The following is a 27,486-nucleotide window of genomic DNA, read 5'->3' as shown; positions in this document are numbered from 1 at the left end:
TGGCATGCATTTAGATTTAGACGCTACGATGTAGACTGAACTTACATTGGAGTCTGAAATCTAGCCGCTTTGGCAGCCCTGTCTGAATGTTAAATGCTAAAAATCAGTCACTTTAGCTACTGAAAACTACCAATTCCTGAGGCGATAGTACCCTGTGTGTAAATCTTTCAATCTGTTTGCAGATAAATATTTGATTCATAAAATAATCCGACACTCACTGTATCCAGTTTTCATTGACGCAGTTCATGTATCGATTGCATCAATCGTGTATTCATACCATCTTTATTCAACGTCCTGTTCGAAAACCGATCAATACGATATCACTGCGCCGAGAGCCGGTGATAGCAGGATTGATGCAATCTGTGCTATAATTATCACCTTGCACTGATCTACATAATCTGTCGGATTAGACGAGACAGACGGCAAATTGTAGTGACAGACAGCGACGATATGACGTCGTGACGGCGTGACGTGACTTGATTTAACGGTGAAGGAAAACATCGTGAGGAAACCTGCATGCCTGAGAGTTCTCCATAAAGTTCTCAAAGGTGTGTGAAGTCTACTAATCCGCACATAGCCAGCGTGGTAGACTATGGCTAAAACCCTTCTCACTCTGAGAGGAGACCCGTGCTCTGTAGTGAGCCGGCGGTGGGTTGATCATGATGATGATGAGATATCAACATATCTCTGTTTACACGTATATAATAGTGTAATGATCGCAAGCTCTCTAACTATCTTGTGTGTTATTATACCAGCACAATATTCCATCCTATTACAATGATAGTTCGTTGAAAGCAAACATTGGAAGCACACCTGGATGATTTTCAAAGTCAAATCTAGATGTGAAGACGGCACATGAATTTTGTCGTTCAATTATTATTAAGGGTTACACGGGTTTTGTTTTTATTGGACGATTTAAAAAGATTTATTCTCTCTTGGGTAATACGAGTACGAGTATAAGCTGGTTCTATCACTAGGGAGGCACCTATTTTTTAGGTGTAGCGTAGCGACATGCAACAACATATGAATCAAGGATTTGCATGTTCCATTTATGGGATAATTCATGCCAACACGTGGCCGACACGAGCCGTGCCACGTACGAGGCGCGGATGAGGCACGGATTCAAAACATCACAAACATTTTATATGAAGCAGTTCATGCTTCACCGTATGGCGTCCGTGCACGGACACGGCACGGTGAAGAATAAACTGCTTCACAATTTTCGTGATGTTTTGAATCTGTGCCTCGTCCGCGCCTCGTACGTGGCGCATAAATCATCCATAACTCGAAAGTAAGTACCATATGTACCCATATGTCAAAGAAAATCGAAACCTGTACGCATCACTACGTAGTTACAGTCTGAAAAGAAAATAAACATAAATTTTGAGCGTACCTACTAGGAACTGAGAATTTAGGTAAATAACTCCAATTGAGTTAATAGCAATACTTACTTCAAACGACACTGCTATCTCATACTTACTAAGTTAATTGCAGATATAGAAATCAGACACCATTCATAGGTTTACAAGAGAAAGTAATTTCCATACGTCTATTACAAATATACCTACGTTTCCACGAGGTCAGTGACACCATCGACTTTCGTTTAATAACCGCCTGAGCCTCGAGTCTAACGTTAAATATCTTGTAAATGGTCCTATCACATGGAAACCTGTTAAAAGTAATAGCGGGTTTACATTTGGTCGCTGACCTGCACTCGGGTACCCGAAAGATTTTACCCGGATTCGGACCTCCAATAAGTTCTTTACAAAGGCAGCCATGACTGTTATTCAGCTTAGGTTAAACTAGTTAAACTATAAAGTTTGAAGGCAAAGAGTGAATAGGTATTTTCTAGGCAGGCGCGGTACACCTTAGGACATGATAATTTTTGTCGTCAAACGCAAGCATATCCTGTAAAAAAAACTTAGGACGAAAACGGGCGTTAGGCATAGTTCATGGTCGTCAGCCTACTGATCGATTGCGAAAACGCTGCATTAATCATTGCTATACAATCTCATTTGTTGTGATTGGCTGAATTTAGGATATTCTTTCTGCAATAATGCATTTCAGCCAATAGTGAGAGTATCAGCTAATCCTTGTCGATTCCGAAAAAGTTATAAGTAGGTACTTATCAATCATTATTATAATCTTAAATGTTGTGATTGGCTGAATTTATGGTATTCTTGTTGCAATAATGCATTCTAGCCTTGTAGCCAATAGTGAGCGAGTGTGAGCTAATCAGGGGCGATGGCGAAATGATGATGATGATGGCAAATTGCTAACCACGTGGCCGCCATTTTAGTGACGTCAGCACTAGACTGAAGTTTCGAGCTGATGGTATATTTTTATTTCAAAATGACGTCATTTTGATGTTAATGAGACATGGTTCCAGCGCAATAGCAATTTGCGGCACTTTGGTAGACCTCAGTCACAGTTCACGACAGTTAGGGAACTTCTAACAAAACGTCGAGGCTTCAATGTCACTTGCAGGCGTTGTAAATTCCCTGACATGTCGTAAACTGTGCCTCGCAGTCGGCATAGGTATCCGAATGCGGGTAAACGACCAAATGTAATTCTGCCATAGTATGTCAAATATTCTGTAAATGACCACGCGAAATAACCAGATAAAATTCATCGTAGAGCGACGAGATGACGAGGCCATTTAGCCGCGAACTGTGTACATCTGTACACAAAATGATTGTCAAACTGATGAATATAATATGAACTGTCGATACAAGTAGGTACGCTGGTCTTGCAATTACCAACCAATATCTGAAAATAGAAGCAAGTAACAGCAGTGAGCTCCTAGGCTAATATTTGACAGAGGTCGATTTCAAGATTAAACTGAGAGTTTCCTCACTCTAGTTCCCTCTGGTTACGATATGTGGGTGACGGCAAGGGGAAATCATTTGTTGGAATTTTAAATTATTCATACGTGTAGTTTCCGATGGCATCCCAAGGCGGGTTGAGCCGCCACTCATACTCAAAGAAGTTTATAATATCTCGGGCGTTCGCAGACTTCGTAAAATGCCGGCGTAAGTGGCTATGCGACGCCACACTGTAATTAAATCAGTTGGTCAATTACTGCACAACGTATGTATATACCGCGTAGGTAACAACTCTACTTTGTATGAGAAGCAATTTATTATTTACTTTAACCCTTTTTTTAATTGAAAATATTATAATAAAACTATCTAATTTCCATACAAATCATGCCCGCGTGGAATGGTGTCAAGAATACTGGCTGCATTTCCGCGCTGGACAGCATACTTTAACCTGAGCTATTAGGAAATCTTTAGTCATGTTTATTTATTTATAACTAGCTGATGCCCGCGACTTCGTACGCGTGGATTTAGGTTTTTAAAAATCCTGTGGGAACTCTTAAATTTTCCGTCTATCTCCTAGTCTATGTCCTTCCCAGGGTTGCAAGCTACCTCTGTACCAAATTTCGTCAAAATCGGTTGAACGGTTGAGCCGTGAAAAGCTAGCAGACAGACAGACAGACAGACACACTTTCGCATTTATAATATTAGTATGGATTTCATAAGCGTATCTTAGATATCGACTTGTGAAAAAGGTATGTTGGTAGAGCAATTCACTTCGAATTTAAAGAGTTTATTGGTGTTATTTTTTAATAATAGTAATTTGGAAAATAGGTTTGTAAGTTAATGTGACTTGGGTTTTTTATTTATCACTAGCTGATGCCCGCGACTTCGTACGCGTAGATTTAGGTTTTTAAAAATCCTGTGGGAACTCTTAAATTTTTCGGGATTAAAAGTAGCCTATGTCCTTGCCCGGGTCGCAAGCTACCCCTGTACCTACCAAATTTCGTCACAATCGGTTGAACGGTTGAACCGTGATAAGCTAGCAGACAGACAGACAGACACACTTTCGCATTTATAATATTAGTATGGATGGTACATACCTAATTAAAAAACGTTTTGTTGACTCGGAGGAAAAAAACAATGCCTATAATTTACATACATTAAATTTATATGAATTGTAAAAAAATGAACAAATTGAATTAGGTAGGTAGGTACTTAATAATGCTTGACTAAAAAACTCGCAGGCAAGATTTTCTCACGATGTTTTTCTTCCCCGTCAAAGCAAGTGATATAATATACCTAATTGCTTACCTAACTCTATACCTAAGTTAGAGGTGCCCGGGATCGTACCTACCCCGGAGTATGGACTCCCCGAGCAAAGGCTATTCTTGATGACCTTGCTATTAGCTAAGTATAAATAAATGTAAAACAAATTTTCTTACAGGGAATAGGTACCTACGAACGGCGCGGAAGTATGTAGGACGGGACGGTCGCGACTGCGATACCTTATCTCACTGGGTTAACAACCTATAGCCGAGCATTGGAATCGTGCAATAGCGCCTTATCAGTGCTTGTGCAAATCTGTATCATAGAGGAGACAGGAAATGCAGAACTGACTGTGTTGAGATGATTTTGACAACCTCCCTGACGCAATCGAGATCGTTGTGGTACTCATAAGTGGCAGATCTCGGGTTAGATTTCCAGCCTATTTTATAATATACTACGAGACGTGCTACGAGGTAAATCCGCCTGAACATATATTTGCCTCTACGGGAAATGTAGAACTGACGGTGTTGAGATGACGACGTTTTGATGGTACGTACTCATAAGTGGGAGATGCCGGCTTCGATTTCTAGCAGTGGTATTGTATTTGGCCACTTTATATGAAGTCTTACAAAAACCTTATAATTATGTCATTATTAATTTTAGATTCTTTTCTTACCACTGGAGGCGTTTTCCGAGGCGAACAGCGGGGCGGCGTTGTAATCTGAAACAATAATAGGAGTAAATTAGTTTCTTTCAAATTATACATAACAATGTTATAAAAAGAGTATTCTAATAATATACCTTGTTATAACTAAATGTGGAGTAGTTCTATAACCTCACAATATAACCTTCACCCAAACATTATATAACAGTTCCTTTCTCTGTAGTTCTTAAACAAGATATTTATAAAGCGAAACATCGTCGTGTAGTAGTTGTGAATGATGCCAATAATGGTCTATGAAATATGCGCGAAGGCCACGGGGTAAACGACACTTTCTTACGCAACGTGGTGTCAGTGATATTACACCACTGTATTTTGACCCCAATCATTTGAACCACCACATTTATGGAGAGCTCAAAGACCCTGGTGCTAACTTTGTATTGATAATAATTTAATTAGCGTTAAGTGAGTGCTAGCTACTCTAACTTTCACACAGTCTCTTTTACTCACAGTTTAGTTAAGAGAGAAAAATGTTTTATAGTTTGGCCTTTAAGCTACCGTGAATGGTATTCATTATAAACTAGGTGACGACTTCGTCGGAGTACCTGTATTTAGGTTTTGAAAAATCTCGTGGAAATTGATTTTCCGGGGTACAAAGTAGTCTATGTACGTCTTCAGGACGCAAGCTATCTAGGTTCCAAGTAGATGGTGCTTATAACTTCGTCCATGTGCATTTCGGATCAAAAGTTGCCTTAATCCCCCCCCCCCCTCCCCCCGCAATTCGTAATACTAGCAGGTATGGATGTAATATACAAGGGGCCCAATTTACGCTCTTATGTCGGAGTATGCCCGACTAGTTTCGAACCCTTCCGGAGTCCTCATTCATGGGCCACGGACAAATCAAACCACGCAGACGTCGCGCCGCATCGCGTGAACAGGTCTATGAATAAAGACACTGGACGAGTCCGAAACTAGGCGGGCATACTCCTACATAAGACTGGCGTTTAGCTGCTAGTTTTCCTTAGTTTGCTCAAAAAATAAATAAATCACAGTAACCTTCTCGGAGAAACGCGTAAGCAACGGGACTTGCCTGGAGCTTTTGATCTTTTGGAGTTAGGTTTTCACTCGTATAATGATTTTATTTCAGTTTGGGGTAACATACGTCCTATGGGCCGCGTATATTAGTATGCCTATTACGCATTTCAGCGAGAAGTTACTCGTTTATCTGTTAAGCAAACTATTCCTTAGTAACTAAAGTATAAAGGTATTATTAATGTTTTGTTCTAGAATATATCGCTTCATTTATAGCCATTATTATAATACGAATAGTTTCAATTAACGTATCTTGTTTGATTTAATAGAATTCAGGCGACAAATAATATAGATCTTATCGGTTATTTCACAGTTTTACGATCTATCGTAAAACTGTGGTTATTTATAGAGATTATTTTACCTGGATTAATAAATTACTTTGACATTTAGCGTTATTGCTTGACCCAAAATCGTATTAATTCACTGATTAGCTAAAAAATTATATTCGAAGGATCCTAAGCAGTTTATGATTATTTCACAAATCACAACACAAACTTACACGTCTTTATCGTCAAACTGACATACTGATCGAGTATTCTATTGAAAGCCGGGTGCCATATTGCTTACATCCACGGCATGCAAATTAACGCACATATACTTGTAACGTATGTGTGGGCAAGTGTTGTCAGGCCTGTATAGTGATATATTTCATGTACACATGCAATATTATTTGCATGTGTGTGTGCGTGGGTTCGCGGCCTCGTTAGCTCTGCATAACTCGGTTGTGTTGTTTTTGTAAAAAAATTAAACATTTTTTATATAAGTAACTAGCTCCTATTTTTCTCTCCTAAAATTTGCGAAGTCCGCGTGGACTACACAAATTTCAACCGCTTATTTTACTCCCTTGGGCGTTGAATTTTCAGGAATCTTTTCTTAGCGGATGTCTAGGTCATAATAACTATTTGCATGCCAAATTTCAGCCCGATCCGTCCAGTAGTTTGAGCTGAGCGTTGATCAGATCAGTCAGTTTTTCCTATTTAGATGTATTTTGATGTATTTTTAGAACGCAATAGCAAATAACATAATCTTTAGAAGGTACTATGTAAATGTCTTAAAGTATGGTAGAGACTACAGACTATTCACTATGATGAAATCGAAATGGCAGTTTTTATTAATTGTTAATCCACAAGGTACACTTTATGATTAAAAAAAACGTAGGACAATAACTAGTGCCTCAGCTAGGTACGCCTGTGACCTACCTGCACCGGTTATCTACTCTCTGTTGACTGTTTATTCTACTTACTTTTGAATATTGGAAAAATATACTACATTTTTACTTCCGTTTGATTTTAGGATTTAAGGCTGCCCCACACAGCCGCGTTATTATCGGTCGATAATATCGCATGCGTTATTGCGATATCCGTTTTCAGTACATTTTGTATTAGGATGGTCATGTAGTTACACACTGCTGCGATAATACGTCCTACTTCCATTGCGACGTTATTATCGCGGCTGTGTGGGGGAGCCTTTATAAACATTCCTTAGCAACCCTTTCTTTTTTTTTTTCTTATAAAAGGTTCTATAAATCCGTCACCAGAATGCGTCCTGTCTCTACTTAACCGATTTTAACGTAGCAAAGATGCTACGTTAAGGCGTAAAGAAATATAAAAGAAACATAGGTACACATACACATACATGTCGTACATAACATTAATATTATTGTTATGTACATGTATGTGACATTTTAGTTTAGTTTAGAGATTGTGTACAACGGAATTAGCCACAGTGACTATATAGGCCCCGATTCTCTAACCTCTCTCTAAACTAAATTTAGAGTATCTGCATCCTTTTCTTTTTACTAATGCTAAAAAAGGAACGTAAGATGAATTTCACATTTAAAGACTCTAAATTTTAGTGCACAATACAAATTTAAACAGTAGGTTCGCGAGTGCGTGCTAAAATCACGGGTTTTACCATCTAAAAATTAAATTTAGAAATGTCAAACTGCCTCTGTCCTTTTCATATTACAATAGTAAGAAGAGGGTGCAAATACTCTAAAATTAGGTTGTGCTTAGAATCGGTGCCAGACTACTTATTTTACCAAAATATCCGCGATACACAACTGCAATTTAAAATTGCAATTGCTGCAATTTTAAATTCAGCCGCGTGACTCAAGTCAGTTTGCAGTTGTTTAATAATTCCTGACCTAGCACTATATGTATGTATCCGTCTCATTTTCCCACCGACCGTCCAGACTTTTTAATCCGCCACCCTGAAAAAGTCACATCTGTATTGGAAATTTTCCCTTACATGTTACGTATTAAGGGCTACAATTCTTTGTATAGCCACATACACGGATTGTTTACAGTTTATGCATGCGTAAATCTGCACAATGACGCGCGCGCAATATACTAAGGTTTCCTATAGTAGGTATATAAGAAAATAAGGGTTGTCATATTATATGTTTAGAAAAAAATTATAATGTTACGACCATAAGATTGATTCATTTCAGTCCGTGCCACAGCCAGCCAATAATTAGACAATTTAGGTTTGTGCCCAAACCTGTCACGGCCCGGCACAAAAGTGACCGTACGGCACCCGTACCTCATGCGGGCGCAAATATGATAATTTTCCGACCGTGGCACTACCTACCTTACGTCGATTAAAAAATATAAGAGGCAAAGGCATAAAAAACCGTTAAGGTTAATGATGTTAAAATATTGGTCCATGCCCCCCATTTTATAAAAGGAATTAAATTAAAATCAGCCTTATAATTTAGATTTAACGTGGTTTTGCGATAATCCCCATGAATACCTTATAAGTAATGCGATTTGGATCTAATGGCCTGGTACTGGACGGCGACACAAATAGATACAAAGGAGCATGCAAATAATCACTAACGTCCGGTCGACTGTGGCGTTTGTAAATAAATAACTCTGTCTGACATAGGTAATATTGCAAAATAATTGGAGTTTAGTTATAAACTAAGGCTATACTTGTACCTACCTATTATTGTTAGTTACCCATTATTAAGTTGAATTTAGGTCAAATTTTGGTTTCTGGTAGATCTACTTGTATAACACAGGTTATCCTCACTTCCTATCAATGGCTAAAAAGTGAGGATAAGTACTGTCATCATACTGTTCATTTAAAAATGAACAGTGTGATGGAACTGACGAATTGTGTACTCTTCAGTTTAATTATACTTACTATTCATTGCCTTAGTCTTATGAAAAATCAGAACGAGCTGATAGAAGTAGGAACATTGGAAAAAGGCGATGATGGTAATGAGCAGAAAGCAAAATCTTAATTTGGGCAAGAAAGTGTTTAAAAGTTAGATCTAATCTAACGTCTGATTCTGTGCCCTTATATGTAACTCGATATACATGTATGATTATCAGTAGGTACCGTTATTATTATAAATGCGAAAGTGTGTTGGTTTGTTGGTTTGTCCTTCAATCACGTCGCAACGGATCAACGGATTGACGTGATTTTTTGCATGGGTATAGATAAAGACTTGGAGAGTGACATGGGCTACTTTTTATTCCGGAAAATCTAGAGTTCCCACGATTGTTACAAAACCTTATTCCACGCGGATAAAGTCGCGGGCGTCAGCTAGTTGGTTATAATTTCAATATCCATTGATCATTTCGTACTTTATGACGCAAAAACATTTTCCAGCTTACGCCTACATTAAACATTGGTGTTAGCTTTATTAAACCGTAGGTTTCGTATTTTAAAATAAATCGACGCAATCCAATGTGCAATACGAAGTTTCGCAACGCGCGGACTCGAGCAGGCAACCCTGGATGCGGCTAGGGTGGGTGTGGGAGGACTCTGGGAGGGGGGAGCAGTCCTGACCACGCACAACTAGGTGCTTCGCTTCCCGACGGCCTATATTTAGCGATGCATTTCACTGTACTTGGGAATTGGACGCCATGTTTCCGAGCGAAACTCCGCTAGGATATAGCTACTATTGCAAGGGCGTGCGGGTGTTTACCACTCTAACTATAGACTGCAGAGCTGTATAATGTTGACTATGACTGAGGACTTACTTTAGCCTTATTATGTCTCGTTGTTTAATATAACATTTAAACTTACACAGTTTATACAGCGCTAACTATGCAGAGCTGTAGAGTGTAGACTATGACTGAGGACTTTTAACTTTATATTATTTTCTGTTAGATAATATAACATTTATACAGAGTTATACTGCTTTACTTGTAGAGCACATGTACGCTAATGTTGGCTTTGGCTGAGGACTTACTTTACGACTATACAGGGTGTAACCAGAACGCTAGCAAAAACTTTACACAATCCAATACCAATATAACCTTTTGCCTCATTTTGTAGTTTTAGTGATTTAGTATTTTTCAAGCCCGCGATGTATAGTGTGCAAAACTGGGATCAATGGCCCCACCTACGACGCAGCATTGACTCCGAATGGCCTACTTACGCAACGTTCGTTGACCTCTAGCGTTAGTCAGATGTTTTATTTGCAATATATCGTGAATATTTTTGTGGTGATTTTTTAGTGGTAACATATTAGTAATTATCAGTACTATCGCCTGTCTTCGTTTTTGCTAGCGTTCTGGTTACACCCTGTATTATTATCGTTGTTTGATATAACATTTGAACAAAGTTAATTCTTCTCTAACTCACGTATATTATGTAGAGTACAAGCTATAGGGTAGACTATGATTGAGGAAGTGAGCAATTACTTTAGCATTATATTAATTTCTCTTGTTTAATGTTACAATTATACAGAGTTATATTGCTTTAACTATAGAGTACAGGCTGTAGTGTAGATTATAACCGAGGTCTTACTTTAGCATTAGAATATTTTCTTTTTCTGATGTTTAATATATTATAACGTTAATTATAAAGAGTTATGCACATTTTGTATTTGTTATGTACTGGTTGGTTGATTGGTAATTGGTATTATAGAGGTATAGTTCGCGACAGGTCACGATGGCAATTGGGGTGGGGACGCTCCGCACACCCACATAGCCCCCACGCTAACCCGGTGCTGGATAGCGCGGGTGACGTCATACCCCAATTCCCATGTCGACCTGTCGCAAACTATAGGTACAAGTTTAAAGTGCAATACCTACTATTTCTATGTAATCTTCAACATAATATTAATGCAATACTTATTTTAATATCGAAAATGTACCTATTTGCTGCGTAAGCTTTCAAAATCAAGGACATGTAGTTTTAATAGTAGGATTTTTTTATTTTTTTAAATTTATAGACTCGCACTTGGCTGCAATCAGACCAGGTGGCAAGTGGTGATGCAGCCTAAGATGGAGCGCGTTTGCCTAGAAGATGCCTATTCACTCTTGAATTGAAGGTACCCATTTTATAATTGGAGGGGAAAACTGATGCTGTTCCAAATATTAGTGATTCGTATTAGAAATGAGGAGGCAAATCGCTTCGTGCAGACCTTGACGATGCCTTTGCGGTCCGATAGTAGACGGGTGAAGAGGAGGCACCAGGTTGAAAAATTCTAAGAAGAAATACAACCTGTAGAACACATATAGTCGGGCAACTTTGCGTCGATGTTAGGAAGCCTACACCAAAACCTTAATCTCGAGCTCTTTAGGTAGATAACTTAAATTATGGAATTTACTATAATGTTTCCAAGAACTCTCAAGTTACTTCAAAGACAAGAGAAATAACAATAACAGGTCTCGAATCCATACTTTGGGAAATAATAACAAGTTTCAAGAAGTAACAGAACCTTAATTGTCATTACACGACGAGAACTTTAGCATGTTTGTCAAGAGTAACGACATTGAACTGTGTGAACAGGGGCCACTCCCATTTCCCTTTGTCAAAGTACCAATACACGTCGTTCACGCTATAGTTGTAAAGCAGTCATTACAAGTAGCAATGTACAAATTAACAAACTACTCGACGACGTCCGCGTCTGTTGAACACAAATTGTACTTGAGATACGTATAGTGTGTTTACAAAGCGCTTTTAACTTTCATTAGTCATTTCTACCTACTTTGATCGTCATATTGCATGACACCTGTCCAATGTTCTGGACAAACTTATAATGTGGGCATGGTAAAGGGAAAAGACTACATAGCCGATCAAGTCGCTGTCTATCCAACACACAAGAATGAGATTTTCTGTGATAAAAAGTAACATAATACGCGTAGGGATATCCAGGATAAAAGCTATATCTCCGTCAAACTTGGTTCACCGACTGAGCTGCGAAAATGCAACATACAGAATGACACTTTTGAGTATATTTATTCTAGCTTATGCCCGTGACTTTCTCTTTGGTTTCTCAGAACAAAAAGTAGCCTATGGCCATCCCCGGGATGCAAGCCAATCTTTACACTAAATTTCGTCAAAATCGGTTGAACGAATATGCCGTGAAAAGCTAGCTGACCGACAGACAGACACACTTTCGCATTTATAATAATAAGTAGGATATGAACATTACCTCAGCAAAGTCATCAAAATTATTATACCAACCTCCTACAAATTATTTACCTTATCTCTACCAGATAGAGAAATCACAAATAGATAAGTCATGCATGTCAGGTAAGTAAAAATAAAGTATGCGGGCACAATACACGACAACACGACATAACATGGATGGTAAGAAAGCCATAACGCACGAGAATATTGCGCACGAGACAAAATGGGTTCATATTCATTCGAAAGTACATTTCCACTATTTCCCATACCTGGCTTTTGTGGTTGAGAGTGATCGCAGTGTTGCGTGTGTCGGCGTAACCGCAAGCCTCTCCCGGCCCTAGCTTTCCAGACGAGGTTAAGCCCGTAATACACATGCCTGAACCTGGCACGAGATGAACCCAGTCGGCAGATACAGACAGAAAAATCATTGCCGTCGTCGTCTCAACCACTCGACTCCACTGCTGAACAGGGTGAAACCAGGATGTTAGCGTTATGGTTATTGTACCTAAACACCATCCAATACCGACAACCATTTGCCTCATTTTGTAGTTTTTTTTTAGTATAGCGTGCAAAGCTTGGGTCAATTCCCCACTTACGGCGCGGCATTGACTCCGAGTGGCCTACTTATGCAACGTTCGTTGACCTCTAGCGTCAGTGAGATGTTTTATTTGCAATGATATATAGTGATCTGTTACAAAATATAGGTTTTTTTTTAATTCGCGTTTTGTTTGTGGTGTATTAAATATCATATCAGTAATCATCAGTACTACCGCCTGTTTTCGTTTTTGCTAGCGTTCTGATTACACCCTATATTATATGTCTCTGGTAAGGATCTACACACTCCAGTCCAGACCGATGCTAATGCCGCTGGTGTTCAGCGTTTCCTAGCGACTTGTTTGACATGTTAAGTGGCCTGGTGTTTGGCAGGTTTTTCTTTACATCTTTTATAGTGGCTTTTACGCTAGTATTTAGCATGCTAGCAGATTACAAGACGTATGATTTTCGCCTAACCACCCTTAATGGTTTACTATGAGTAGTTTTTTTGACGCATAGCAAGAGGAATTTTTAAAAACAAAAAGCACATTGAATGTCATCTAGTCATGTGTATCACGGCCTTAACTCTGAAAGTATTTCGTTCCTCCATTTGTTACTAGTACATATGAGTGCTATGCGGTTGCGTAATGCTTATTGTAGTAATTACCGGCGGAATTACATTCGTTGGATGGAAATATTTGATAACTTCGTGCTCTCTTGGGTTTTATCTATGAAACTGTTATAATACATATACTTATAGAGCTGTGATCTCACGTACAAGTTGATCTGAGATAAAAGTGTTTTATTTAGGAATTTGGAACATTCGAATAGTTACCTACTTTGTAGGATTGCTAGCTATGTATCCTACTAGGTAAGTACGAACACTAACGTGGTGTATAGGTTACAACACAAAGATTTAATGCGCAAGGTATTACCTTGAATTAGGTTTAGCTGACTACGTGAATACAATGTAGTTGCAGAACTTATAAATAAATCCTACCATATGTTGTTCATCGTTCAATTGTTTACGAGAGCAGATGTGCGCATCCGCTGCATCATGCATGGAACGCATCAAAGACTTCCAAGCACGATCGGAATTAATACATGAAGTGAAAGCATCATATTTTCCGACTACAAGTTTCACTTGAAGTTTCCTGTGAAAGAGAAATCGTGCGCGGCGCGTCTCGCTTTGAAAAACGAAGAAAAACTCGTCGGAAAAAGTGTAAAAACGCGCGGCATGGCCGTCCTACAGCAACATAAATCGATAATAGGAAGCCCTCCGACTAGTTCAGCAGTGCGTGCGAGCGACCTAATACACCCACTACGAGAGTCGCCCGTAATGCGGGCTAAATATACAGGCCTGGCGCGTTCCTGCAATGCATCGCGCCAACGGAACTTATGTCGCAACGACAACGTCCACAATTGCTTGCTCGGAGAAAATAACCGGTTTCACGAGCTCGGTGTGCGAAACGTAGCGCTTGGTCGCCCGGTTTTTAGGTCGACTTTCCGTTGGGGAGTGGAAGGAAGAAGGCCGTTTTCCAGCATAGCCGTCGCGGTAATAACACAGCTAGGTGCATTCTCGCTGCAATTTCGCTCTCGGTCGGGCTCTGTGTTTGTGGCGTGCTGAAGATCAGGGCTAACGATCGGCGCGGCGGCGGTCTCGCTCGCACGCGCCTCCCTCGCGCCTCCGTCCTCACTCCTCGGGCACGTCTAGCAAAAGAAATGCAACAACTTTATCTGACAGCAACGCGACGCTATGCCGAGAGGCTTTTGTGCGTTTTCTATGTTTATGATTATACGAGAACACGGATAAGGGGCCCTTTGAACGCGTTGCTAGCTACATAATTCCGCGACAGTTTTGTTCTTGCTCCAGAGTTTTTTACTGAACGCGTTTGCGTACAATGCGTGCGATGCTATCAGGCAACCACCCGAGTGCCGCTTTTGCAATATACCCTGGTCTAGCGTTCTTACGCATTGTAACATTACCTTCTACAAATGGTGTAATCTTTTCAAATGAAAATTTCTTTTAGTCCGTTAAGCGATTTTGGGATGGGCAAAAACTTCAAGCTTGCATCACCTACATCTATAAGTCCGCGAGAGGTCGAGATGGCATTCGGAGATAGAACGCCCCGCACACCCGCACAGCTCCCGTGATAATACGGTGCGGGCGAGCGCAGGTGACGTGCGGGTGTGCGGGCGTCCCCCCGCCGCATACCCCAATTGCCATCTCGATTTGTCGCGTACTATACATTCTAATGTTAATACAGCTCGAAGTGCTGATAAATGTAAAAACTAAAGTAATGTTAGAGGTTTTATTTAATTTACAAATTGGAAAAATTTAATTTTTGATGCTATAATAAATAATTTGAAAATCCAGAAACAAAAGTTTTCACTTCTGTCGGTGTCCCCACTAACTGCCAATTTTTTTTTAAATAAAATTACAGTAAGTAGGTACGGTTCCAATAACTAACTACAACTGTAAAATACAATTTTTACTCTGCCTAGATAGGTATGTACTTTTTAATAAAGAGTATAGAAATAGGTACCTACTTCAGGTCTGATTCCGAGTGGATGATGTTATTGTGCTTTTATTTATTCTTCTTTTATTAGGTTAGCCTTACATCCATTTTAATGTTATAAGAAAGATAAGTAATTGTTTCGTATTTTTCAATCAAAAGCTCAAACTAAACAAGAATTGTTTGATCAAAAATCAAAATGTTCATTATGAAATTCCTTAAGTTCTGTTTGTGTAAAATAATGAAGAACTGAATTTATTGAATAGGAGCGAAATTCTTGAGCATGTTTCGAAATACTTACTGTAAATATTATCTCAATCCTGAGGCAATTGTCAACGAGATTATAGAAGCTCAATAGCTGTAAAGCTTTATTATCTCTTCTTAGAACTTTGTTGACTAACGCTAAAACACTTTGAAATTGCAAAAGTAGGTACCTAACACAACTCAAAATTCGATTGGAGCGAAGACCCACTAATTTTATATCAAAAATCTTCGACGTGCATAGGTCAATCTACACCTACTAATATTATAAATACGAAAGCGTGTTTACCTTGTTTACCTTCTTCACGCCCTAAATAAGCAAGCAATCTACTTAATTTTGGGCATGGAGATAGTTGAAAGGACGGAGTGTAACGTAGGCTACTTTTTATCCCGGAAAATCAAAGAGTTCCCACGGGTTTTTTAAAACCTAAATCCGCGTGGACCAAGTGACGGGCATCAGCTAGTTTCAACAAGCTACAGGAAACTTGGATAGCTGAAGACAGTGGAAATCAGAAATTACTCGAACAACAGACGATTCCCCAAATCAAATCCAAGAAGATGTCGTTTCAGGGTTATTTCGTTTTATAAAGGAAAGTAGTGATTTCCAACATTTTTTAAATCTGGGATTAGGTAGGTACTGTGATTTTTTTGCTTATTTCCAGAGGTCATAATGTTTAAATCGCGAGCATAATAAGTAATTTGTGAATGTTAAACTTTTAAATACCTACTACTTTACGAACCATAAATTATTATTGTAGTTTCTCTAGATTCTAGAACAACATTGATCTAAAGTGCATGTAGTCATTACCCAACAAATGATTAATGAATGGAAAACAATATGAAGTGCAAGTCATGGATAAAACAAAACTGTAGTCTGTAACACGAAACCAAAACGAGCTACTAACTGTTGTTCTTTAATTGTGCAGGCTAAAATACAATGTTAGTAGATGTTAGTGTAAGAAATAAGAATATTCAGATCCGAGCTGCAGTATTTCAAAATAAACAAAATAGATCTCGGTAAACCTTGTAGCAGACATGTACGCGAACGTTATTTAAGAATGAATTGTTGAGTACAGTTCGTTTACATGTTTTTGATCCTTGTTTTACTTGCTAGTCTAGTGTCTAGTAGATAAACAGCGCTACAAAAGCAGAAGGAAATGAGACGTTTATTATCTTATTTATAAAATAAAACCCCTCATTAAACCTAGCCAAATTTTGTTCAAATTAGTTACGTCTACTGTAACAGACGAATTTTCACCAACATCTGTACCTAAATCTGTCATCATCGTGTATTATTATCATGTAATCTATCAATTCAATTTTGGTAAGCTGGACTCAAAAATTTGATTAGATTTAAGTACCGTGGATTTACCTGATCATGTTACCCTTAACCCGACATTTTTCTATTGTTTACCTAGAACAGATCGTTTCTAAGTGGTAAGGCCGCCTTTTATCTCAATGATAGGTTTTCTTATTTTATTTATATGTTTTTTGATTATTATGTATAACTTGGTAACAATAAAGTGTATTTTCATTCCATTTCATACATAAATCACTTAATGAATTAAATGAAATAAAGGTAAGTGTAGGTATTTCGTTGTTGTCATATTATAGCATATTGATTAAGTATTCTAAACTACCTACTTATTTCATAATCATAAACTAAAGCAGAGTGAACTGTGACTAAAGTAAACATCGAAATTTAAAAAGTCGCAAAAGTCAAACTCAAAAAACTTAGTAGATTCGAAGGGGGCCGATGATTTAATTTAGCGAGTATTACGGCAGGAACGGGTAACGTAATGGATGGTACGAGTACTATATTTACTTTGGGCACGTGTTCCGAGTTGAATGGGCCCGCCCTTGACCCCGAGCGCACGCGGTACGCACCGCCCGCCCAAACGGCTAGCCGCGCCTCTGCCGCAACCAGCCCCGCGCGCCCCTCCCGCGCCGCTTCCTCTACACCCCAAATCAATAACTTCCTACTTGTAGCATCTGTAAACTTGCCAATTTTCACATCTTCCAACTCAAACTTAGGTCGGTAGCCAACCGATTCGTATATTTACCTATCTATGTAGTGAAACGTGTTGGCTGCCAGTGCGGACTTGTCACACTTTTTTAGGGTTCTGTACCCGAAGGGTGCGCGTCTGCCTGTCTGCCTGTGTGTTTCAAGAACTCTAATAGGTAGAGAGTTGAAATTTTCATAAAATGTGTATTTCTATTGACGTTATAACAACTGATAAAAATTTCAAAATGGCCGCTATGTAAATGTATAAAGTACATAATCTTGTACGGAACACTTCGTGTGCGAGTCCAACTCGCACATGACCTGTTTCTGTTTATCATCTTAATTATTATGGGACTTTTGACCAACACGGGCACGCCAGGTGACGTCAGCTCCATGCTAGCCTAAATTGCAATCTTAATTACTTAATGGAATGCAAGTTGCAACTGATGATATCACATCACTATTAATTTACAATTTGACATTAGCTAATTTGTTAATGCTTTGTTTAATTAAACTTCTACTACTACTCTCTACTATGTTGCAACTTGCAACTCATCGACATCAGACACGTTGGCAGTCCGCACATCTGTAGATTCTATTACAAAGTTTCCGCATATTTCTACGAACCATCTATATGAATTCCTAGAAATCTATTCTTGATTCCATGGAATAGGGGAACACATTGCGTGGCTCTAATTAGGGGCATAACACACTCGCTGACAGAATAATCATTATTATAGTCGGAACAGTTTCAATTAGATCATTGTATTAAAGCTACGTTTTGTACGTTTGTGGTTTCTCAGGTTTTTTTTTCAAAACTTATAAGAAATCAAGCATGATCAAACTATTGTTTAAAATCTGGACCTAGTTTCCTGTCACTTTCATTATGAATGGGCACATATTTTCCATATCTACCATAATATGAGTAAAAACCGTTTCTGTAAAATAAAAATAAATATCACATTTGCTTCGAAAGCACTCAAAAATTAGAAAACCTAATCTATATATTTACTATAGTTACTAAGTTTTATGTTAAAATCGCTAGTAAACCATCCATTAAAAAAAATACTAATTTATTGTTCATGAAAACATTTTAATATTTTTTCTGATATAAGCACAAATTTACGGTTTTCAGATTTTTCCCCTTAGGTCTGCTATAAGACCTATCTACCTGTCAGATTTCAACCTTCTAGGTCAACGGGAAGTACCCTATAGATTTCTTGATAGACACGACGGACAGACAGATGGACAGACTACAAAGTGCTCCTATAAGGGTTCCTTTTTTTCTTTTGAGGTACGGAACCGTAAAAAAAGACTCCATTAATTCGTCTAGGGGCGCCGAGTTCGCTATTGTGCCGGCGCTGCTACTAAGTAGTGGTTTTAACACCACACTGACATGCCACATCACTAGATCGCGTTGCAGTTAAAGTGACCCTCACCACTATTATATCTTCTGTGTCCTCACTTAAAAGAAAGTAGAAAACTTGCGCACTACTTATGTCTGCGTAGCTACTGATGGCTGATAACTTCGCATCATGGTACCTTGGTATGCTTAAAATTTAAATGTTCCAAGAAAACTTTCATGCTGCCCCGTCCGCGTCATTATCATCATTATCACCCGATAAACGTCCACTGCTGGGCATAGGTCTCTTGTAGGGACTTCCACACTAGCCTTGCGCGCGCTGAATCAAGCGGCACCCTGCGACTCATTTGATGTCGTCTGTCCACCTAGTGGGGGATCTTCCAACGCTGCGCTTTCCGGTATTCTAGCACCTTGGCACTCCAACGTCTATCGGTTTTTCGAACTATGTACCCTGCCCATTGCCACTTCAAGCTTCACAACCCGTTGAGCTAGATGGCGGTTACTCTGGTTTTCCAACGGATTTCCTCATTTCTGATTTAATTACATAGAGGTACTCCAAGCACAGCTCTCTCAATCGCCCGCCATCTATTACCTACGCCATCCCGTGCAAAGTTCAAAATAGTACAAAATATTGTGGTTCTAGGTATACTTAGGTATATGGTAGAGTGCCATGCTTTGATGCCCCTGCAGCATGACTTTCACTGACCTACAACTTTGTGTAACTATACTGAATCGAATCCAATAAATATTTCAAGTAATTATATTGTAATACATAAAATATATCTAGCTAGGTAGATAAGTACTTGCATGTAATATTTTTATGAAACTCAACCCTCTGTGATACATTATATGCCGACCGTAGTTCATGCAACCGTATTGAGATATCGAATGACCAAATACACCTAAAAAGCAAATTCCCATAGTTTATAAGCATTTTCTCCTTATGTATTAAAAAAGTGTTTCCGTTGCACACAGCGAAACGTGAAATATATTCAGCCATGCGAAGAAATGTGCTTGTGTGTATATATGTGTGCCAGTGTGCAACATTGTTGATGTAGCGTGTAGAGAATAGTGACCGACGGTGTTATGTAACACCGAAGCAGGCCTTATTCATAGTCGCTATTAAGTTTTTCCAAGGCTGGTTTTGTTAAATGTTTCTGCCGTTCGTGGTTTTCGCAGCGAGTAATGTATGCGATGGATATAAATTTAATCGGGGTTTAGTATTTTTAGCGGTAACGAGGGCTGGCGGCCGCTCGGCGATCGATAGTCCGGTGTCTACTGTATCCAGTCAGTTGCTAGATGGATTTTTACACGTGTCTGTTCTACTTCCGACTGCTTATACAGTCATTTTGAATTCTTTAAAGTATAGAACAGCATAAGTAGGTACCTATGGTAGGTACCTACCTATTATAATACTAATTATTATTTGTGCTTGTGTTGGACTACATGTACCTACATAGTTAGGTACATACTTACCTATAAAGTAAAGATAGCCTATGTTTGGCATTTTAGGATCGTTCAGATTACTTTATAGGTATTAAGTTAAAACCTAGAAGTTTTTTATCACGAAATTTTTATCTAAGGAAACTATTTATTAATTTATTGTTCACATACATTTTAAGTTTTAACAATAGGTAGGTACCTACTTAGAAGTTGGTATTACGGAGAATTTTATTTGACGATAAAAGATCTCCAAAATCTGTCCCAGACATGAATTTTCATGATTACAAGTCATTTTTTTGCACAGAAAATTGCAAAGAAATTTACAAACTTGCAAATAAAATCTATTCAACTTAGAATCCTTTGCAGACTCCAAAAAAAGGGTTCCGTACCATCGTACAAGAAATACTTTTTATTTACTTATTTTAAAATTTCATGGCGGCCATTTTGAAATTTTCTATATTTGTTGCTATTACGCTTTACGAGATAGGTACAGCCCGCTGACAGACAGACGGACGGACGGACGGTCAGCGGAGTTTTAGTAATAGGATCCCGTTGGCACCCTTCGGGTACGGAACCCTAACAAAGATTCTCCAGACATACAGGACCTACCTAGATATAATGTACTTATAATTTTATTAGTGTCGAATTTCGTAACAAGGCGCCTATTTATCTTTTCTGTTTCGGCTCTACCTAATACCTATTACCTATGTACCTGTCGTATAGAGAACCTTATTTGCCTATTTCATAAGGATAAATTCGTTTGGGTAAAAAAATATTAATGGTATTTTTAGTATAATAAATTAGCAATATCAAAAAAGTTAATTTATTACACACTAAAAACATTTATCTCCGCGGACTATATTTCTAAACGTTTGTCAGATAAGTATAAAATATTGTTTCTAAACAATTAATTCACAAGTTGACCAAAAAGGACAAAACCGCCACATTAAAAATAACCTGTTTTGTTTCCAAGTTACATAATAACAATCCTGTTTTAGGGTTCCGTATCTCCAGAGAAAAAGGAAACCTTTATAGGATCACTTGGTTGTCTGTCTGTCTGACCTATAGGTAACTAATCATGGGCAGGTAGTAGAGCAAAATTCGAAAACCGTGAATTTGAGTTTAAGTTAGTTTATTTACATCACAAAAAAATATGGTGTACAAATTTAATTTCTTGTACGGTGGTACGGAGCCCTTCGTGTGCGAGTCCGACTCGCACTTGACCTATTTTTAGGGTTCCGTACCTCAAAAGGAAAAACGGAACCCTTATTTCACTTTGTTGCCTGTCTGTCTGTCTGTCGGTCTGTCAAGAAACCTACAGGGTACTTCCCGTTGACCTAGATTTAGAATCATGAAATTTGGCAGGTAGGTAGGTCCCATAGCAGACATTCGGGGAAAAATCTGAAAACCGTGAATTTGTAGTTACATCACACAAAAAAAAATTGTGGTCATGAACATAATATACTGCTATTTTCAACTTTTCGAAGTAAGATAACTATATCAAGTGGGGTATCATATGAAAGGGCTTCACTTGTGCATTCTAAAACAGATTTTTATTTATTTTTACGCATAATAGTTTTTGATTTATCGTGCAAACAGTCTAAAAAATACGACTGCAGTACGGAACCCTCAGTGCGCGAGTCTGACTCGCACTTGGCCGGTTTTTACGTCTGTAGCTACTTTTATCTAAATCACTTTTCTAACTTATAATAGTGACTCTACCTTTCTACTGAAAAGTCTGCCTTTTAGCAATTCTAATGCTTTTTTTACATTAACATAGGGGGCATTTACCTGTATGATGTATAGCACATACCTATTTTGTGTGTACTGTACGAGAAAGCGTTTTAACTAGCTTGTGCCCTTGGCTTCGCACACCTGAAAGTCGGGTCAAGCTGTATTTATCCCGGGTTCAAAAATGCAATTACTTTTTTACAATTATGTAAGTCATGTATGTATGAGTCAAGTGTATGAACATGTCATAGAGACCTACCTACATTGAACCTACCTACTAAATTGAAGTTTTGAAAGAGCAACCGCCGAGTTTATTGCTGGTTCTTTTTGGTAGAAAGGGCATTCCGATTTCTGAACCAGTGCCAGTGCAGTGGTAGATACATTTAACGATTCGAAAGCATTTTGTAAAAGTTTATTTGAATAAAAAATCTTTCTCTTTCTAATAAGAAAATTTCTAGTAAGATATCTGCTTACATTATATTTCGAAATATTTGACCTTAATTACAATGTTTCGACCTACATAGGCTAGGTATGTTATAATTTGAAACTAGTTAAAAACAGCGCCGATCTTGATACCCTATTGCTTTATAAATATTATAAAAAAACCACATTGAGTGTCTGATTTGAATAGGCTATTAAAAATATGGCAGATTGAATGGCTCCCGATTTATAAGCCATAATCTACAATCACCTTGGCCGGATTTCACATCTGCCGCTACAATGGACAAGTAGGCCGGCCAAACGACTGCGTCGCCCATTGTCAATGCGCTTGCGCAATTTGACCTATGCTATAGCCTGGGGATCTGCATGTTCAAAACTATAAAGACCTGGACAGCCACTAAGCGCGACGGACGACAGCGACAACTTGATATAACGTCCCAATAACCAGCAGGCCTACCACCATAGTTTGATAGCTGTAGTGTGTCGATACTCTCTTTATCATCATCATCATCATCATCATCATCATCATCAACCGATAGACCTGATGACGTCCATCCACCTAGTGGGGGTCTTACAACGCTGCGTCTTCCGGTGCGAGGTCGCCATTCCAGCACCTTGGGACCCCAACGTCTGTAGGTTTTACGAATTATGTGCCCTGCCCATTGCCACTTCAGCTTCATAACCCGTTGAGCTATGTCGGTTACTCTAGTTCTCCTACGGATCTCCTCATTTCTGATTTGATCACGTAGAGAAACTCCAAGCATAGTACTCTCCACCGCCCGCTCAGTGACTCTGAGCTGTCTTATGAGGTCCATAGTTAGCGACCATGTCTCGGGTCCATGTCATCACTGGCAACACGCACTGTTCGAAGACTTTGGTCTTCAAGCACTGAGGAATTTTTGACAAGAAGACGGAGCTTCCTAAACGCTGCCCAACCGAGTTCGGCGGCTGACCTCTTTCTCGAAATTGGACCTACCCAACTGGCTCTCTTACTATTAGTTAATTTGCACTGTTGCAGCAAAAATGCCATAAATGCAGCCAATCACGTCAATTTAGGTTACAGCAAAGAATGTAGTTTTTTTTGCGATCGACCAGTAGCAGTCAGATTTTACTGCTTGGCCTTGAAAGCTCTTTAAATACTAGACAAAAATGTGATTCTTTAGTTCATGTACAATGTTCATGTGCTTAGACACTCAATAAGAGATAGATATCTTTGGTTACGAATGTTGTCACCTTCCTCCGAACCATTTCGATCGCTCACTCCACATCCCGAACACCTTTACAAAGGTCCTTGTCTTACCATCGATGTAATATATTACCTATACTTGTTTTAGGAGCCACGTTAGATAGGTTTCCTTTACGAATTGTGTCCACCCAAGCCCTAAAACCCTTGAAGTAGGACAACAAACAAAAGTCTTGCCAAAATTCAGTTAAGTATCTATGTCTAGCACCAATCTATTTCCTCTGCATAGGCACACGAAGCAAGAACACATCACTAATTCTATGATTCAACTCCAATTTACAAAGTTATAAAGGTGTTAATATTTGAAACTAGTTACTAACCCAACTTTAAACATTAGGTATTTTATAAAGCAGATTTTTTTAAATTTATAGATTAGGGCTTGGCTGCAATTAGACCTACCAGGCTTATTCACTCTTGACTTGAAGGGTTCTAACAAAGGTGCTGATGTAACCATACAAATCTACGTTAAAGTTATCTTCCAGCAGTTGCTAGATATAAATCATTAGACTAATTAACTAAATTGATGTATAAAATATTGATAACAATATTATATAGAACAGGAATGCAATTCCTTTGGGTGTAATTTCCAAACTAAAGGATATCTCGATCGAGTATCGAATTAATGTACATTGATATTTCGACGCATAAGAATGCCCCTACATTATATCTGTGAGCAATCCAGTCCGAGGAATGTGAAGTGAACGCCAAGATTGTAAGACTTTTTTTTATTGGGGACAGGTTTTTCACCTGATGGCATGTACTGATGTAGTCTAGATGGAAACGCATTAACTTTTTGGTGGGATTTGGATTTTTTTTTAAATTCATTTCATACCTTTATAATTTTCTAACCGAGAAAAATAGGGGTAGTAAAGGAATCTTTAATAGGTTTAGAAAGCTGAAGTGGCAGTGGATGGTCGTATCAGTCCCAGAACCAACGGCCGCTGGGTTTCTGACTCCTGAGGCAGGCCCCAGGGCAGCAGTCTGGGTCTGGAATCTTGACCACGTATTAGAAAACACAGCGTGAAAAGATCTCTAGCTCACTGGAGCTATAGAAAGTGAAGTAAAAGGAAGGCGGAGAACCATGTGAAGCGGCGCGCTCTCGGAAAGGCCTATACATACATCCAATAGTGCACGCAAACAGGCTGATTATGAAGAAGATGATAACCCCTATCAGTTGTTCGTTGTGTGGTATCGTTTGGTGATAGGCTCGCGACTGAAATCTTATAATTGAGCAGACTTGAGCCATAACTAGAATTTACCAGAGATTATTTCCCTAATCGTGCTAGAGCCGTGATAGCCCAGTGGCTAATCTCATTCTGCGAGGAGACTCGTGCTCAGTCTGTGAGCCGGCGATAAGTTGATAATGATTATCATGATGATTTCCCTAACTGAACTTACTTGAGCTCGAACTCTTCATTGCAGATAACTAAACGCAAAAACTCCCAGAGATTAAAAAATTCTTCGGAACCCTAGAGATAATAAATACCTACGTATGTGGACAATGTTCTCTGTTCTGAAGAATCTGTGTAAAGTAATAAAAGAGCGTGGATTGCGGCCTCTCGCAGTAATTTAGCCTCGTTAGTTATTCGCGTCGTTAATTAAAAAAAATTAGGCAGGCTGTGTCGCTAACATGCCCGCGAGTGTTTTGGGCGTGACAGCGTCTGTCTGTGATGGATGCATCTCTCGTTACTGAGCATGTTATGAACGAACAGAGGCCGCGAATTTTGGCGCATATCAAATTGAGAGAGACCTGCCGTACTCAGAGTCCCTTAATCGTTACTTAAGTTTAGTTAAAAGTTAAAACGAGACAGAGCTATATCTCTTACATCAATGTGTCTCGTTTTAACTCAATCTTTAGTAACGATTAGCGTCTCTGAGTACGGCAGTAAATCTTTTTTTTTAAGATTTTTTTTTTACCACTAATTGTCCGCGTGATTACATAATATAAGTACATATACCCATGCCAATTGATTACTTACTGTACGTATGTCAATTTACAGCTTTCTAGTACTAGGTATCCTTACTCTGTAGTCTGTACCTACTAATAGTCTCTGTCCTCTGAGCTAAGCCATTGGCGGACGGACAGATAAAGACAGACGGATAATTAAGGCAAAACCATAAGGGTTCCTAAAAAGCAATAAGATTATTTTGGGACACAAAAGAAATAACCCATACGTCCATACGACGATTAATGTGAAAGATAGACTTGTCTGCTTCCCTGCTACCTTTTCGCAGCTTATCCGTTTAACCAATTTTGGCAAAATGTATAATATAGAAAATGTAATAAATATAGAAAAAAATAGCTTGCATTCCGGGAACGGACATAGACTACTTTTATTTCGGAAAATCAAAGAGTTACCACGGGATTTTATGATAAGCCTAAGTCCAGCGACAAAGTTGCGTGCATCACCGATTACAATATAAACAGAACGAAAAGGTATTCAAAGGTGTTCCAAGTTTGCAACATTTTACCGCATGCTTTCGCCATGAATTTTTGCCAAAGCAGAGTTGCATTCGCACTACTGTCGTGAATCGTGCGGCTTCTTGCGGCTAATTTCAATGCACTTACACCCTTGCTGCAACAATCCTCTTATAAGTCGCTCAAATTGTTATTGCGCGCGTCATTTTGACGTCAGCCTAAATAAAAATCAAAGAAGTTGGAAGTACTACTACGTAGTACAATATACCATCAGCTCGAAACTTCAGTCTAGTGCTGACGTCACTAAAATGGCGGCAACGGCTTATACACTGGAATTCATAGTCAAGATAGGTGACGATCAGACGCCATTTGCCATACACAACCTTAATGCATTGCATAAAGGTTTAATATGACATGTTCTCTGAAGAAACCCCTATTTTGACTATGAATTCCAGTGTTACAGACAACATTTGGGAAAAGTACTAAGGACAACTGACTGTACATATAATCGAAAAGCTTATAAAAAGCGATAAATTACACGTAATGATATAACGTGCTACTTTATTACACACTAATTGCTGCAATTTGGAGGCGTCATAAAAAATAAATTGCTGATATTCTTGACCTTGTCAATTTGCATTTTGATAACTAAGGACGACGAAATAAGTAAGTTAGTAAGTTTATTAATTTATTTATTATTTATTATTTTATTTATTAATTTATTTATTATTTATTATTAGGTCCCTTGCCACCGCCCATGTGCCAGCTGTACTAGAACCTATTGGTTTGGCACGTGGCGATGGCAAGAGACCTGATGGTATGACGCTCGTACCGTGGAAGATGGGCAGGTCGCTTGTTTGGGATGCAACTTGTGTAGACACTTTAGCTGCATCCCACATTCAGGCGACCTCCTCTATGGCGGGTGCAGCGGCCATCAGCGCCGAACAGGCCAAAAGGCGCAAATATGAAAACCTCGATGGGAGCTTCGTATTCGTGCCTTTTGGTGTGGAGACCTTGGGGCCGTGGGGCCCGGGGGCTCGAGCTCTTTTTGAAGAAATTGCGAAAAGAGTTATCGAGTCAACCGGGGACCCGAGAGCTGGCAGCTACCTTGGCCAAAGAATTAGTTTGGCCATCCAAAGGGGTAATGCTGCCAGCATCTTGGGTACAATGCCTCGCTGCGGTGGTCTCGATGAGGTTTTAGATTTAATTTAATTTATTTTAGTTTTAATTTAATATTGTTTTTTTTTTTTTTTAGATTTAAGTTTATTAATAGTTTATTTGTTATGTAAATAATTCGAATAAAAAAAAAAA

General features: G+C 38.8%; 1 protein-coding gene across 3 annotated transcripts in view; it reads right to left on the bottom strand.

Annotated features, from left to right (window-relative positions):
• EcR (Ecdysone receptor) overlaps positions 1–27,486 on the bottom strand; it is a 315,697-nt gene that overhangs the window by 203,359 nt on the left and 84,852 nt on the right. For all 3 annotated transcript variants that reach the window (XM_034984765.2, XM_069509638.1, XM_034984764.2), the window contains one exon: positions 4,765–4,809. The gene's annotated coding sequence lies outside the window, so the exon portion shown is untranslated. The remainder of the gene's footprint in view (positions 1–4,764; positions 4,810–27,486) is intronic.

Source organism: Maniola hyperantus, chromosome 3 (assembly GCF_902806685.2).
Source record: "Maniola hyperantus chromosome 3, iAphHyp1.2, whole genome shotgun sequence".
Taxonomy (NCBI): domain Eukaryota; kingdom Metazoa; phylum Arthropoda; class Insecta; order Lepidoptera; family Nymphalidae; genus Maniola; species Maniola hyperantus.
This window is presented reverse-complemented; position numbering and strand designations above follow the sequence as displayed.